At 39.0% G+C, this 16,785-nt stretch overlaps 2 long non-coding RNA genes across 2 annotated transcripts; one reads left to right on the top strand and one right to left on the bottom strand.

The window, feature by feature from the left end:
- Window positions 1–3,396: 3,396 nt before the first annotated feature.
- Window positions 3,397–4,507, bottom strand: LOC145109153 (uncharacterized). The gene is made up of 2 exons (XR_013708801.1): window positions 3,861–4,507; window positions 3,397–3,759 (listed from the first exon to the last, which is right to left on the bottom strand). It is a non-coding gene; the product is annotated as an uncharacterized LOC145109153 (long non-coding RNA).
- A 34-nt stretch (window positions 4,508–4,541) lies between these two features.
- Window positions 4,542–12,093, top strand: LOC145109154 (uncharacterized). The gene is made up of 3 exons (XR_013708802.1): window positions 4,542–4,928; window positions 5,702–11,160; window positions 11,934–12,093. It is a non-coding gene; the product is annotated as an uncharacterized LOC145109154 (long non-coding RNA).
- The last annotated feature ends 4,692 nt before the right edge of the window (window positions 12,094–16,785 follow it).

The following is a 16,785-nucleotide window of genomic DNA, read 5'->3' as shown; positions in this document are numbered from 1 at the left end:
AATGCTCGGCTCCGAATCACTGGAGCCTCCACCTTGGCCTTACGGCCATCCACCACTCGTGCTGTCGCCGATGTTGGCACCACCGCCGGCGCCGTTGCTGCTGTCAATCTAGGGCATTTGGCCTTTTTATGGCCCTTCTGATTGCAATGAAAGCAAATCAGGTCAGATATCTGAATCGCAGGAGTAAGGGCAGTACAATCTCTGCCAAAATGCCCAACCTTGCCACACTTATAGCAGCCTGAATCCGGCCCAGTGCGACAAGCTCCTTCGTGTGTCCGACCGCATTTCCTACAACGGTCCCACCCTGACTGGCCTTTCGGCCTACCATCGGATCCCTTGGGCTTCTTCCCCGAAGCCCCCGACGTCAGCCCCTCCGCTGCCTTCCTCTTCCGGATGTACTCCAGACCGATCTCCCTCTCCCTAGCCCTGGCAATCATGCAATCCAGGGTAGGGCAAGCTGAGAAACTAACAAGCTCCCGAATGTCAGCTCGTAGCATGTCATGGTAGCGGGTCCTCCTCATGTCCTCATCTCCCGCATACTGGGGCACCAATAACGCCCTCTCCCGGAACCTGGCAGTGATCTCCGCCACTGTCTCAGTCGTCTGTCTCATATCCAGGAACTCCCTGGCTAACTGCTGAAGCTCCACCGCAGGTGCAAACTCAGCCCTGAACCGCGTCACAAAATACAGCCATTTCATAGCCTCAACAGCTGAGGCTCCCAGAGAGTCACCAACTGACTCCCCCCAATCTCTGGCCCTGTCCCTCAAGCATCCCGCTGCATACCTCACCTTCGATCCCTCGGGACAGAAGCTACTCAGCTGTGCAGACTCAATGTCTGCAATCCATCGTCTGGCAGCAATGGGGTCCTTTGCCCCATGGAAATCTGGCGCACCGCTCCCTCGGAAGTCCTTGAAGGACAGCGTGCGCGTACCCGCCTGGCTAGATGCCATGTCCCTCCTGAATGCTCGGAGGCGATCCTCCATCAGCTCAACAATCTCTTCCTTGATCGACCCGAAAATGACAGGGGTCGACTCAAGAATGCCTCTCGTGATCTCAGACGCGATGAACTCGCGTAGCTCGTCGTCAACCCGCTCGGATCCTGCACCCGAGCCTGATCCTAATCCTGATCCGGAACCTCCTGCTCCATGTCGCGTGGTCACCATGCTGAAAATATACGCATAAAAAGTCAGGATCATACATACTCCTGAGAGGTCTAACACACTCCCCAAGGTTCCTGGTTCTGTCTCAGCCTTCCTTGATTCGAGTACGGGTCCTCTGCTTTCTATAGTACGGGCCCATACTACCTTCCACATCTACCCGTGCTTTCCTCAAGGATTGCTTCGACTTCACCAAGTCCCTTTTACCGATACCCTTTCCACTGACCTCATCCTAGGCTTCCCTAGGGCACTCTCCGACCTACCCTCCGCCATCAGCTGCACTAGGAGTCCCCACCACCTCCCCCTAACTAGCTTGCAGATACTGTTACATATCTGTTCATTAGTTAGTCGAAGATGGCCAGAACCCCCATAGCACAAAGCAAGCAGCATTCGTGCATTAGGTAAACAAAATCAGGCATAACCTACTCAGGCCATCCTATTGCTGACTAACCAGTCCTAGCATACAGCTCATACAACAGGCATATAAGGCATCCTCCCTAGACCCTTAGCCCTAACTAGCATGCAATTCTCAGAATCATATATCAGGCACACAAGGCATCCTCCTAGATCCTTAGTGCTATTCTAGCATGCAGTTTTCCGTACCAGAACCATATAACAAAACATAGCAAGTATGGGTATCTTGGGGAAAACTTATTTGAGCCCGGCCGGTCGCACGCATCACACAGTTCGTCTTCCTTAAAATCCTTTCGCTTAGATTTTTTTTTGAAAACCATTTTCCTTGTAAAAATCTTTTAGTCCCTCAGTTTGAGTCCAGACACTCCCGAGGGTGTGTCCGAATCCCTCAAACCAGGGCTCTGATACCAACTTGTAACATCCCAAAATTCAAGCCCGAAAATTTCATTTTTTTTTTGAATTAAAACATTTTACCAAAACATTGTCGATAAAACAACATCTTACAAGATCATAATGTTATGTCTCAAATCATGACATCAAAGTAATAAAAATCAGAGTACAATCCCAGAAGTTCAATGCGGAAACCATGTGTGTGTGTCATGCGCTGCTACACCGCCTTCGACGAAGAGGTACCTGAAACCAAAACCAAAACTGTAAGCACGAAGCTTAGTGAGTTCCCCCATCATACCACATACCATATAATATCGTCGGTATCTTTCAACCGGTAACCTTCATCGGTATCTTTCAACTGGTAACCTTCATCGGTATCTTTCAACCGGTAACCAACATCGGTATCTTTCAACCGGTAATCATCATTGGTATCTTTCAACCGGTAACTGGGGACTATTTCACCCCCTATCACTAGCATAAAATTAACAGATATAAACATACAGTCAGGCATATCCGGGTACTGACCTACCCTTGGGTCCTATGGACCTCTATTAGGGAAACTAATCCCTACTATACACATAACATATCATCCAAATAGATTTCATAACCGACACATAATCAAACCAAGATAATTATCACAGAGACCATTATCTTCTAAATACCCCTTACTGGTGGGCCGACATTGTGGCCTTAGACCCACCCCTACTGGAAGGTAACTCACCTCAATGTCGTGCAGTGTTTGAATTATCCTCGGCGCACTTGTCGACACCCTTCGATTCTTCGATCCCTACACGACAACCTTCAAGTCAACACACAACAAGTAAAACCCTAAACAGGGTCAGTCCAAGTCTAGTCAAAGTCAACTTCAGGTTGACCCGACTCGCCGATGTAAAAACCGGTACAATTCGGTCATAGTTCGACGATCAAACCCCCGTGGGCCGTGATGCAATAGAGACCAATGACAAATAGAATGGGGTCTCTTAAGTATAGGTAATTGTATTTTTAATTTAACCAGCCGAGGTTTCACAAACTAATAAATTTTACCTGGTTAATATATATAAGTTCAAATTTATATATATATCTATATAAATATATATATAAATGTGTGTGTGTTAATTACCGTTACAATTATCTAAATACATGTAGGATATGTAACGGATATATATTCAAAATAAATATACACTTAAAATTTGCGTATTGTGTAAAATCCAAAAGACCAAATACCTTATATACATACATACCCCCATACATCTATTAATATATCCACTTCAAATAAATGAATATACAAATACAACACCAATGAATGAATCAATTTACAGCCAATTGACAGTAATAAAGAAACCAATTGACACTTTAGGGAATGTCTTTATTCCTTCCCTTTTTTTTTTTTTTTTTTTTTTTTTTTTTTTTTTTTTCTTCCTTGTTTCCTGCAATCTATCAAAGGGTCCCAAACACATTTACCTACATTGATTCCCATTACAACACTCTTCCATTATTCAATGATCAAATACAAAGAAACAGAATCTAAACAAACCTCCTCAACATTTTCTATCATAAACAACCAAAAGTAAAACCTGTATCCAAGCCAAGATCGATGTTTGTTCTTGATCTCGTGTTTATCTGCAACAAGAACCACTTTTTCCAGTTTATTCTTCCTTCTCTTTTCACCATTGTTCTTCCTTCTCTTTTCTGTCAAACGAAACAACGTCCCAGTCAATCCATCGATTCCAGCCAAACACCCCTGAACACCATTGTTGTTGCTGCTTCATCTTTCTCATTCGATCCAGCTTCTTCCCACCTGAATTTGTCAAGACTATCAAGCCACAAATTTCATGTATACCACCCCTACAACCCCTTTCCTGTGAACAGACAAACAAAATCCCAAAAAGAAACTCTTACCCGTTAATGATCGGAACTGCCACCGTTGCCCTAACGATTTCCGACCAGCCATCGTCACCTCTCGCACATCTCCTCTTCTTCGGTCGAGCAAAATCCACCAAAGCCCCCACCTGCTGCCCTATTTCCACCATGGACTTCCAGAAAGCCCCTCGCATCCCTCTTGGTCCTCACTTTCCTTCGCCGATTTCACAGCAGGTCCAAATCACCCCTGCCGTCGTTGACTGCTTTGCTCCATCGGACCCTTCCCTCTTTCGCAACTCAAAGCCAGACGAGGACGAAAGCAGCCTCGCTGCTTCTCCCCATCTTCTTTTTTTTTAGCCTCGTCAAACCCAGGAGATGAACCTTCTCGCGGTCGATCGACGAAATCGCGCCTGCGAGCCTTCTTGTTCTCCCCTCTCGCTGTGTTCGTCCATTGATTAAGTTCCCGTTCGTTCTCCATTGACCCTTCGGTTTGGAGAAGACGACGCCTTTTCCGATTGTCTCCACCCGCGAACCGGGGGATTCTCCGACGATGTTTTCGATCTTCACCAATCAGCCGACGATGTGTTCGATTTCCCGTCGTCTTTTTCCCCCGTTCAAAGGTGTTCTTCAAGTCGGCTGTGAAGAGAACCCGATTTCCCTTTTTGATCTTATTATCCGACTGAAACAAATGGAACGGGTGTGAGGACCCTGATCTCCTTTTGATGGATCCGTAGTCGGGTAAAGGGTTACAACCCGAAAAGAAAACGGGTACCGAGTTTGACCCGGTCAACAGTCAAACGGAAACCCAACCCATTATTTAAACTATCAAAACTTAACCCTTTTTACAAAAACTTTGCAAATTCAGTCCAAACCCCAAATCTTTGATTCCAATTGTCAATATTAACCCCTCCTTTGAAATTATGTTTACCCAATCAGTCCCACTTTGGTTAAAATAATTTACAAACAATCCATATACTGTAAACCTGTTACAAAACGGTCCCGGTAATACTTCAAGGTTCAAGGATTATGAATTTGCGGTTCACTCGGCATGTTTATCGTTTCTCAAAGGAATGCAAATGTCGTACCAATCGAACTCACGCTTCAAGGGTGAGTTCATACCCCTACATTTTATATTTTTATTAAGTTTTAAGGGGGGGGAATACAAGTTAAATCATCAATATCATAATTAAACGTTTTCAATAGATTACATCCGAAAAGTTGAACTTCAATCACGACCGGTTTTGGTAAGCTTAAACATTTTAGTTTTCAAAACAACACAAGGTGCAAGTAGTTCAAGTTCTTGATTTTCAAATGGCTACTTGCACATCACCAAACGAGTTTTCTATAAATTATACATAACTCGGTATTTGTATAAATATTGTTTTGTTTGCGCTACTTGTATTTGTAGTGCACTATTATTATTGTTTTGTTTACGCTACATGTATTTGTAGTGCATTGTCATTTTGTTTTGTTTACGCTACATGTATTTGTAGTGCATTATCATTTTTAGTCTAATCTCCATAACTATGCCCGTATTCTTGAGGTACGTTATGGACAATAATAGCGCTATTGGGTTTACCACCCCACCTTGGGACGCTAAGGTGATTGATCGCACGTGGTTGAGTGTGTATGATGATTAGATGCTCCATCCTATATATATACGTATGTATATGTATAGGGTGAGGACTATTTGTTGTTGTTATCCTTTGTTAATCAACTTTCAATTCTATAAACCATTATCTCGAATACAATTGTTTGCCAATTTCAAAAGAAAACAAATACTATGTTTGTAAGTGAAAAGCATTTAATAATACAAAACAAAAACTTATGAACTCACCAACCATCGTGTTGACACTTTTTCAAACCACTTGTACTCTCAGGAAATCATTAAACAGGTAACCAAGTGTTGTTGAGAATGGGATGCTAAGACGTAAAACATTTCCTATCTTGTCCATGTATTGTAATTGATTTATAAACATGTAAATCATAATGATGTAACTTTTCAATTATATATATATATATATGTTGGTTGTGTTTACTTGAATTACTATTGCAATTGTTGTTATGATATTATACATGAAGTCCTCCACCCCCGGACGTTTCCGCCATCCTCGGTTTGGGGGTGTGACAGATTGGTATCAGAGCACAGTTTATAGTGAATTAAGTGTATCAAACCACATAAGATATACAAACTATAAACACAATTGGGACTAATAGTCTCTGATTTGTGCATTTTCCAAATAAATATACCTTTAGAAAATAAATGTTTTTCTTAATTAAAGTATACCTACCAACATTCATACAAAGAACAGGGTCACAAGTACAGAACAAAAATATTACGATTGTTGGACAACACAGGTGGGCTTAGAGACATATAGTCAAGTCGGGGAAGATGTAGCCTGATCAACTACATTATCTGGGGTTTGACTAGCGTGTGCCTAAGTACGTTTGTGAAGTTTCAACAAATCAAAAAAAAAAAAAAATCAATAGACAAACACAATGAAACTAAAAAGGGTATCAATCTATCAAGAGAAAAACACATACAATGTAGATTTAAAATCCACTAATTATAACAAAATGGCTAAAAGAAAAGGTAAGGACTAAGGATTTTTAAGTCCTCTCTTCTTATAAATAGCTTTGAAGCAAGCTTGCCTAAGCCTCTTTGTTCTTTCTGTCAATTCCATACCGGGCAATTTCTCCATCATCTTCTTGTGCCCTGCTAACGTCTCTACCTCCTCCTTTAATCCCAACTCCTAGTTTATTTTAGGTAGATGCAATACAATTTTCGTGTGAGTTCATGAAATTTACAATGAGTTAAGTTTATGTAAATATAAATCAAAAATCGTAGTAAAACAATTGATTCGATGTGGCATATGCCTAAGGCCTATGTTTATGTTATAAAGAAACTAATAATTAAAATTTTAGAAAATACCAAAACTACTTTGGTTACCAAGTGCATGCATACATGCATGAGTAATGAATAGAAGGTTATTAGAGTAGTTTACCTTGGCATTTTGAATGAGGGATTCAAGGCTCTTAAGTTTCCTATGAGGCCATCTGTTTATGTTTAGCTCCCTGCATCTTTTCTTCAACAATGTTGCCCCTATCCCTAGTTCCTTTGCTGCCATGATTATCGGCATCTCAAAGTACTTCGCTATCTCTTCAAACTCCAATGGTCTCAATCTATTTGCCACCTTACGGCCACCGTGATCAGTGGTGGCAGCACTAGAACTACCAGTAGCATCACCACCGGGTTTGTAGTCTTCCCTGAAACTAACCGATGGTGAATTACCATCCTCCCAACAATCCCATAAGCTTATGTCTTCAAGGGGATCCAAATCGTGAAACTCATTTCTAGAAATGATGTTTTGATCTTGGTTAAGTGCGGTGGAAACGTTCTGATCAAGCACTTCTGGCAATTTTTCCGACAACTCGTAATTAGGATGGTCGAGAATGTCACCACTGTCAAAAAAAAAAAAAACTCAAGATAATCAAATCCAACACGATGAAATACTCATTTTGATCACTACAAATCCAAACCATGTTTTGATCAATATAGACAAAATCACTTTTATGTGCGAAAGATAGGGTAATGTGTGACATGTATATTTACCTGAAAAGATCTTGATGATCAAAGCACAGAAACCCATCGAAGTCGTATATGGGGTTTTGATGATCTGCAGGTGGATCCATTTGTGAGGAAGAAATTAAAAGTTGCAGTAAGAATGTGAGGATTTATATAAGTGAAGTAGGAGAAGTAATTAATAACAAATAAAGAGGAAGTGAATATAAATACTCGTTGAGCCGTAACTTTCTTCTTCCATTCACACACGTATCAGTATATACTGCTACAATCTTGACTTGGGTGCCGCAGGCATTTAATGCTTCACATGTCTACCCTGCAAATCCTTGACTTTTAAGCGACGTATCAGTTCCCATATACCTCAGAGTAAATTCTTTTCACTGCATACTACAAGTCTTCACTCATGCTAAAGAAAACATGACTTGTTGTAGCTAAACTACTTACGTTCGTTATAATTATTTGACTCGTATAAACTTGGTTGCTATAAGCTGCTTTGTATGTGTATGCTAGTGTCAATTCATGAGGTCTTATCACCTTTAAGTCCCTGGAATCAGTTCACACTAATCATTAACTCATTTGAGTATATCGTCATCATGGATAACGCTAGCCAGAAGTAGACAAATCATCACTTGCACGATTCGCTTGAGTGCATTTTACCTTTTTATACACTATGTTTTTTGATACATATAGTAGTCCCTAGGGCATAATTCGGTCATTAGGCTGGGGATATGAACTCATGAATGGGGACTTGGTACATCTACGAGTCTTGCATCACGTTTTATCAACAAATCGTGTATCTCATTTTAGCAACAAATCTTGTATCACATTTTAGCAACAAACTTTGTTTCCCCTGAGAAAATGACAGTTGCATCTCATTTGGGCAACATACTTCATCTCTCATGATAACAACAAGTCATTGTAATAAAATAAACTTGACATCATTAGTAGTTACGTCTCATATAACTTCTTTGTAAACATCATACTTTGACATTACTACCAATATTTATGTCAATTTCTTTTGTGTTTCAGAATTTTAAATTTATGGTTGAGTGAGAATTAGGTTTAGTGAGTTGCATATTCATTAAGGAAGACCTCAACCGTATAAGGACAAACTAGATTTATCTTACCTATATAACATCTGGAAGAGAAACAGGTTTTGTATTCAGATCCCTTCTCGGTTATAATTCTAACAAGGTCATACTTTAGCATTCTAAATTTACGAAGAAATGATTGAACCCTTAATTCCCATATCAGCAAGGTAGAATAAATCAATCATTCTCGTCGCTATCAACCAACTTCATACCGCTAAATATGAAAACCTAACAATATAGTAGACCGTAAACAAGTCCATGTATATTTTCCTCCATACCAAAACTTATCTTGTAGTCGATTATCCCTAATCAAAGCATCGTATGTTCCCCACGACGGTATACATCATTAACATCCTAAGTGGTTAAGACGGTTGGTGATAAATATAGTTTGAAAATAATGAGCTAACCCAATGGGCCAAAGTTTCACAAAACTAGTCTAAACATACGTATCTAATATCGTAATATAATTAAAACTGGTACCGAAAAAAAAAAAAAAAAAAAAAAAAAAAAAAAAAAAAACCGCAACTTTTCTCTTAAGGTACTTCTTTCTTAAATTTCGGGACGAAATTCCCTTCAACAAGGGGATAATGTAAAAACCGGTACAATTCGGTCATAGTTCGACGATCAAACCCCCGTGGGCCGTGATGCAATAGAGACCAATGACAAATAGAATGGGGTCTCTTAAGTATAGGTAATTGTATTTTTAATTTAACCAGCCGAGGTTTCACAAACTAATAAATTTTACCTGGTTAATATATATAAGTTCAAATTTATATATATATCTATATAAATATATATATAAATGTGTGTGTGTTAATTACCGTTACAATTATCTAAATACATGTAGGATATGTAACGGATATATATTCAAAATAAATATACACTTAAAATTTGCGTATTGTGTAAAATCCAAAAGACCAAATACCTTATATACATACATACCCCCATACATCTATTAATATATCCACTTCAAATAAATGAATATACAAATACAACACCAATGAATGAATCAATTTACAGCCAATTGACAGTAATAAAGAAACCAATTGACACTTTAGGGAATGTCTTTATTCCTTCCCTTTTTTTTTTTTTTTTTTTTTTTTTTTTTTTTTTCTTCCTTGTTTCCTGCAATCTATCAAAGGGTCCCAAACACATTTACCTACATTGATTCCCATTACAACACTCTTCCATTATTCAATGATCAAATACAAAGAAACAGAATCTAAACAAACCTCCTCAACATTTTCTATCATAAACAACCAAAAGTAAAACCTGTATCCAAGCCAAGATCGATGTTTGTTCTTGATCTCGTGTTTATCTGCAACAAGAACCACTTTTTCCAGTTTATTCTTCCTTCTCTTTTCACCATTGTTCTTCCTTCTCTTTTCTGTCAAACGAAACAACGTCCCAGTCAATCCATCGATTCCAGCCAAACACCCCTGAACACCATTGTTGTTGCTGCTTCATCTTTCTCATTCGATCCAGCTTCTTCCCACCTGAATTTGTCAAGACTATCAAGCCACAAATTTCATGTATACCACCCCTACAACCCCTTTCCTGTGAACAGACAAACAAAATCCCAAAAAGAAACTCTTACCCGTTAATGATCGGAACTGCCACCGTTGCCCTAACGATTTCCGACCAGCCATCGTCACCTCTCGCACATCTCCTCTTCTTCGGTCGAGCAAAATCCACCAAAGCCCCCACCTGCTGCCCTATTTCCACCATGGACTTCCAGAAAGCCCCTCGCATCCCTCTTGGTCCTCACTTTCCTTCGCCGATTTCACAGCAGGTCCAAATCACCCCTGCCGTCGTTGACTGCTTTGCTCCATCGGACCCTTCCCTCTTTCGCAACTCAAAGCCAGACGAGGACGAAAGCAGCCTCGCTGCTTCTCCCCATCTTCTTTTTTTTTAGCCTCGTCAAACCCAGGAGATGAACCTTCTCGCGGTCGATCGACGAAATCGCGCCTGCGAGCCTTCTTGTTCTCCCCTCTCGCTGTGTTCGTCCATTGATTAAGTTCCCGTTCGTTCTCCATTGACCCTTCGGTTTGGAGAAGACGACGCCTTTTCCGATTGTCTCCACCCGCGAACCGGGGGATTCTCCGACGATGTTTTCGATCTTCACCAATCAGCCGACGATGTGTTCGATTTCCCGTCGTCTTTTTCCCCCGTTCAAAGGTGTTCTTCAAGTCGGCTGTGAAGAGAACCCGATTTCCCTTTTTGATCTTATTATCCGACTGAAACAAATGGAACGGGTGTGAGGACCCTGATCTCCTTTTGATGGATCCGTAGTCGGGTAAAGGGTTACAACCCGAAAAGAAAACGGGTACCGAGTTTGACCCGGTCAACAGTCAAACGGAAACCCAACCCATTATTTAAACTATCAAAACTTAACCCTTTTTACAAAAACTTTGCAAATTCAGTCCAAACCCCAAATCTTTGATTCCAATTGTCAATATTAACCCCTCCTTTGAAATTATGTTTACCCAATCAGTCCCACTTTGGTTAAAATAATTTACAAACAATCCATATACTGTAAACCTGTTACAAAACGGTCCCGGTAATACTTCAAGGTTCAAGGATTATGAATTTGCGGTTCACTCGGCATGTTTATCGTTTCTCAAAGGAATGCAAATGTCGTACCAATCGAACTCACGCTTCAAGGGTGAGTTCATACCCCTACATTTTATATTTTTATTAAGTTTTAAGGGGGGGGAATACAAGTTAAATCATCAATATCATAATTAAACGTTTTCAATAGATTACATCCGAAAAGTTGAACTTCAATCACGACCGGTTTTGGTAAGCTTAAACATTTTAGTTTTCAAAACAACACAAGGTGCAAGTAGTTCAAGTTCTTGATTTTCAAATGGCTACTTGCACATCACCAAACGAGTTTTCTATAAATTATACATAACTCGGTATTTGTATAAATATTGTTTTGTTTGCGCTACTTGTATTTGTAGTGCACTATTATTATTGTTTTGTTTACGCTACATGTATTTGTAGTGCATTGTCATTTTGTTTTGTTTACGCTACATGTATTTGTAGTGCATTATCATTTTTAGTCTAATCTCCATAACTATGCCCGTATTCTTGAGGTACGTTATGGACAATAATAGCGCTATTGGGTTTACCACCCCACCTTGGGACGCTAAGGTGATTGATCGCACGTGGTTGAGTGTGTATGATGATTAGATGCTCCATCCTATATATATACGTATGTATATGTATAGGGTGAGGACTATTTGTTGTTGTTATCCTTTGTTAATCAACTTTCAATTCTATAAACCATTATCTCGAATACAATTGTTTGCCAATTTCAAAAGAAAACAAATACTATGTTTGTAAGTGAAAAGCATTTAATAATACAAAACAAAAACTTATGAACTCACCAACCATCGTGTTGACACTTTTTCAAACCACTTGTACTCTCAGGAAATCATTAAACAGGTAACCAAGTGTTGTTGAGAATGGGATGCTAAGACGTAAAACATTTCCTATCTTGTCCATGTATTGTAATTGATTTATAAACATGTAAATCATAATGATGTAACTTTTCAATTATATATATATATATATATGTTGGTTGTGTTTACTTGAATTACTATTGCAATTGTTGTTATGATATTATACATGAAGTCCTCCACCCCCGGACGTTTCCGCCATCCTCGGTTTGGGGGTGTGACAGCCGAGTTGAGCCGTCAACTCGCCGAGTCCCTCACCCTTTACTCGTCCTTATCCATGACCCGACTCGTCGAGTTGGGCCGTCAACTCGACGAGTCCCACCCTCACATGAACAACTCATGAAACTCATCCGACTCGCCGAGTTGATGAACAACTCGCCGAGTTCACCTTCAACTGAAGAACAAGTTCTATCCTCGACTCGCCGAGTTGATGAACAACTCGCCGAGTTCATCTTCATCCTTAAGAAGATTGCGTTGGACTCGCCGAGTCCGTTCATGCACTCGCCGAGTCCCATGAATTTCCAGAAAAATTTGCTTAGTCCAGAACGTTGGGTCACTCCCCGGGACTCCCTAAAACCTTTCCACACTCAACTGGTCCTTTTGACCTTCACTGATATGGGACAGAAACCTTGGACTCGCCGAGTCCAAGAATGGACTCGTCGAGTTGGTCACATCCCCTCATTAAAACTTCGATTTCAGATGTACAACACTTGTCCAAATGATAGATCCAAGCCCCTGAACTCGATCTAGCACGTAATGTTACAAACTTTACGTGCATGCATGGGACTTTTGAGCTTAAAAGGCTCCAAAATGGTTTTATTATTGCATTGGGCCTTCCTTGGGTGCAAAAGCAACCCAAATCTGTCTTGTGACTCTTATAATGACATGATTCAGAAGCTCAAACCCCCAACCATGTTTGCAAACATGGTTGGCCACCAAAAATGGCTTATAAAAGCCCTAAATCACCTCAAAGAGGGATCTAACAATTGAATGAGCAAGGTTCAGACTTTATACCTTTTGTAGACTGCAATTGATGCTAAAAACCGAATCCTTCTAGCCTCCTCTTCATCCTTTAAGCTTTTCCTTCCTTCCTTGAGGCCAAAACTCACAAGAATCACTCAAAAGCCTTAGATCTTCTCAAAACGGCTAGGGTTTGCTATGAGGGGTTTCTGGAAGCATAAATGGGTGATGGAGGCTGCATAAGGTTGTTTAAATAGGGTGCAAACCCTCAGATTAGGGTTTTTGTCCAGACAGAGTCTACTCGCCGAGTCCGGGACCCAACTCGATGAGTCCATCACTTAAACCCCGCGTCTCGTCCTGCTTCTACTCGGCGAGTTGGTCCTTCAACTCGACGCGTCCAAGGCCAAAAATGCACAAATACTAAATAAAATACATACCAGGAACCAGGTGCTACATTATGGGTCCTGAGATCATTCATGAAATAATGGAAAAGATTGTTTAGATAAAAGAATGATTAAAGGTTGAACGTAGTCGTTAGAAAAGCTATTTTGGCATGAGATGTAAACTCGTAGAATTCAAAGTAGGAGACTGTGTCCTACTAAAGGTCACATCATGGAAATGTGACATTAGATTTGGAAAACGAGGTAAAATAAATCCCCGTTACATCGGACCTTTAGAAATCATTGCAAGGTTTGGTCCGGTGGCGTACAAACTCAGGTTACCTCAAGAATCCAGCAAAGTTCATGTTACCTTCCACGCATGTAATCTCAAAAAGTGTCTCTCTGATGAGAACCTTATTATTCCTCTTGATGAGAAATAGGTAAACACTAAACTTCACTTCGTGGAGGAACCAATGGAGATCATGGATCGCGAAATCAAAAGCCTCAAACAAAGCCTCATACCTATAGTAGAATCCTGATGAAACTATCGTAGAGGGCCGAAGTTTACTTAGGAACGTGAAGATCAGATGAAACGAAAGTACCCACAATTGTTTAGCGATGCTCCGTCCACCGGTGGAACAAAATAATTTCGGGACGAAATTCCTTTAACGGGAAGGTAATGTGACATCCCAAAATTTAGGTCTAAAACTATAGACATTCAATTCACCGTGAACCTCATTGTAACCTGACCTATTGACCTTTAATGCATATTTTGAAAAATAAATAGTGTCATTACAATTAAAATAAGATATCAGATGGTATCTTACTTCCATATGTGGAGATCTCACATGAATCATAAAGCACAAACTGTAACCCTAGTTAATACGTCTGAAAAACTAAAATTTCGTATTAAGCAGTTGTGAGCAGAGGAAACACCTAGTTTTGTTGTACATGTTCACATGAGTCTAGAAATATAAAAAACGTCCAAAATGGAGTTCGTATGCAAAATGTACGACCATTATAAGAAACCAAACCAATATAATACAAATTTTCTTTAAACTTCTTAAAGCGTTTTGATTCATTGAGGCACTTGCACACCTCAGATAGAAATTCCGAGAACGTTTTTGGACTCAGGTTATGGTCTATTATATAATTCCGTACTCGGAATATTTTTAGTAAAAATATTTGAAAAGGTCAAAAACTCAAACGTTTCGGATCAATTAAACGCGATTTCCCGAAGTTCTAAAACTCGAAAAATTAATTCGTTTGGGGTTTTGGAATCCTTGAACTCGGCTATATCATTCACCACTTTCGAAAAAACATTAGACGTCGAGATCTTGGCACGTAAATCTAGGAAGGTTTTAAGGACTTTATAGGATTAGTGATATCATTCAAGTACATGCCACCTTGCATGAAGTAAGAAATCAGCCATATCTCTTACTCTCTTCCCCCTTACTCATGTCCACCTCTCCCCATCACCATCTTACCTCTTGAAGTGCACTCTTCTTCTTAGTACAAGCATGGGTTGATTGTGTATTTGACTAACTTTTGACTAACTTTTGAAGTATCACTAATTCATAGCCAACATCTCCCCATTTCCCTTTCCCTTGATCCCTCTTTCTCTCGGTTTAGAAAACCACCATCGAGGGTGGTTGTGCCCTTGGATGTTTAGCCACGGAGAACCACCACTAACCACCTTATTCCTCCAATGTTCATCGACTAACAACCCCTAAAACCATCTATGGCCACCTACCTCCTACCTCCCTCTGACTACCTACGGCTGCCTTCTCCCCTTCGCCGTTTCACTGCCGAAAACAAGAAAACACGAGGCAGCCGAGAGGTTGCTGGCGCAACCTCCTTCCATCGCTAAACCTCCTCTAGGCCACCACCTTTGTTACCACTTCGTGATCTTAATTATTTTTTGGCATTTCCATGTCCAATTCTTGAGTTTTTATTGTGATTTTGCATGTTATTTTGAATCCAAAACAACCCGGGTTTAACTCGTCGTTAGTTCGTGATTTATTGAGGTGCTTCCCGAAAATGATCACATTGTTGAGTCTAAACCAAGTTCACATATCTATGGTGAGTGTTTATGGACCTATTTTAAAGCTTTTATATATTTCGGGGGGTGGGGGGGGGGGATACACGTGCTCACATATTTTTTTATGCAAAACATACATCAAAATGTTATCATTTTATGTGAAAATGCAACATACCTAGTTTATAAATGTTATTGTCAAGTAACACTTCATTTATACATAAACTAGTTTTAAACTTGATGTATAAATATGTTGTGTTGTTTAAAATAAAACAACTAGTCAAAAAGAACATGTACCACTTATTACAAAATGCTATGATTTTATGTGGAAAATGCATGTCATAAATCTTATGTCATGCAAAGTTATCACCTTTGTAGTATTATGACTTATATCATACATGTATATATATATATATATATATGTGTGTGTGTGTGTGTGTGTATGTGTGTCTATATATATATATATATATATATATATATATATATATATATATATATATATATATATATATATATATATATATATATATATAGAGAGAGAGAGAGAGAGAGAGAAAGAGGAGGGTTCAATTAAGAAAAAAAGGGGGTTGAGAATGAGGGAATTATTCTCAGTCAATCATTTAATTAACATCTAAGCATAAAAGACACGGTGGCAAACTTGTAAATATGATAATAACCTTCAATCTCAAATACGTAACTGTAGAGAATTAGATAACAATTCAAATTCATTCCTAATCGATCGTTCATTATTCAAATTTCTCCTCCAACCTTTAACAATCATCCATATTTCTTCAATTAAACCCTCATCAACGTCATCTAGTGTTAATCAATAATTGATATTCATTAATAACACATTTATCAACACCATTCAACAGTTGACAACAAAAATTCGTTTTTAGTTCTTTTAATCCAACCTTCAATTCTGCTTAAATATGAGCATATCTTTAACATCTATGATTAATTATACTCACAGCGTCATTAGATCAACATCATCGATAATCAACAAAAAATCCACTTCATACCATTCATTCAACATCGATCATCAAATAAAACTTCAAAATTAAGGTTAGAAAAAGATCAAATCATTTTTTTTTGAAAAATTTCATATAATTCTCTATCAATCTACTATTTTGTAAGATTTAAATAGTCAAAGTATCATGTTTTTAACATTTTTAAAAAAGTTAACTTGTATGCACTCCAACTGTCTGATGAAATGCATGAACTAAATTACCACGTTATATTCAAATATGAATCTGTTTTCTCACCTGAATCAGTATATAATTATTAAAACACAAAACAAATATTCAAGTATGTATGTTATTCATATGTGAATAACATATAAAAATTATATATATTTGTGAAAACACCTTGTAATATTCATATATGAATATATTGTGTAATATTCGCATATGAATATACGAACTATTATTCATAAGTGAATATAC

This window comes from Lactuca virosa, chromosome 4, assembly GCF_052849685.1.
Source record: "Lactuca virosa cultivar CGN04683 chromosome 4, Lactuca_virosa_CGN04683_v6, whole genome shotgun sequence".
Lineage (NCBI taxonomy): Eukaryota > Viridiplantae > Streptophyta > Magnoliopsida > Asterales > Asteraceae > Lactuca > Lactuca virosa.
This window is presented reverse-complemented; position numbering and strand designations above follow the sequence as displayed.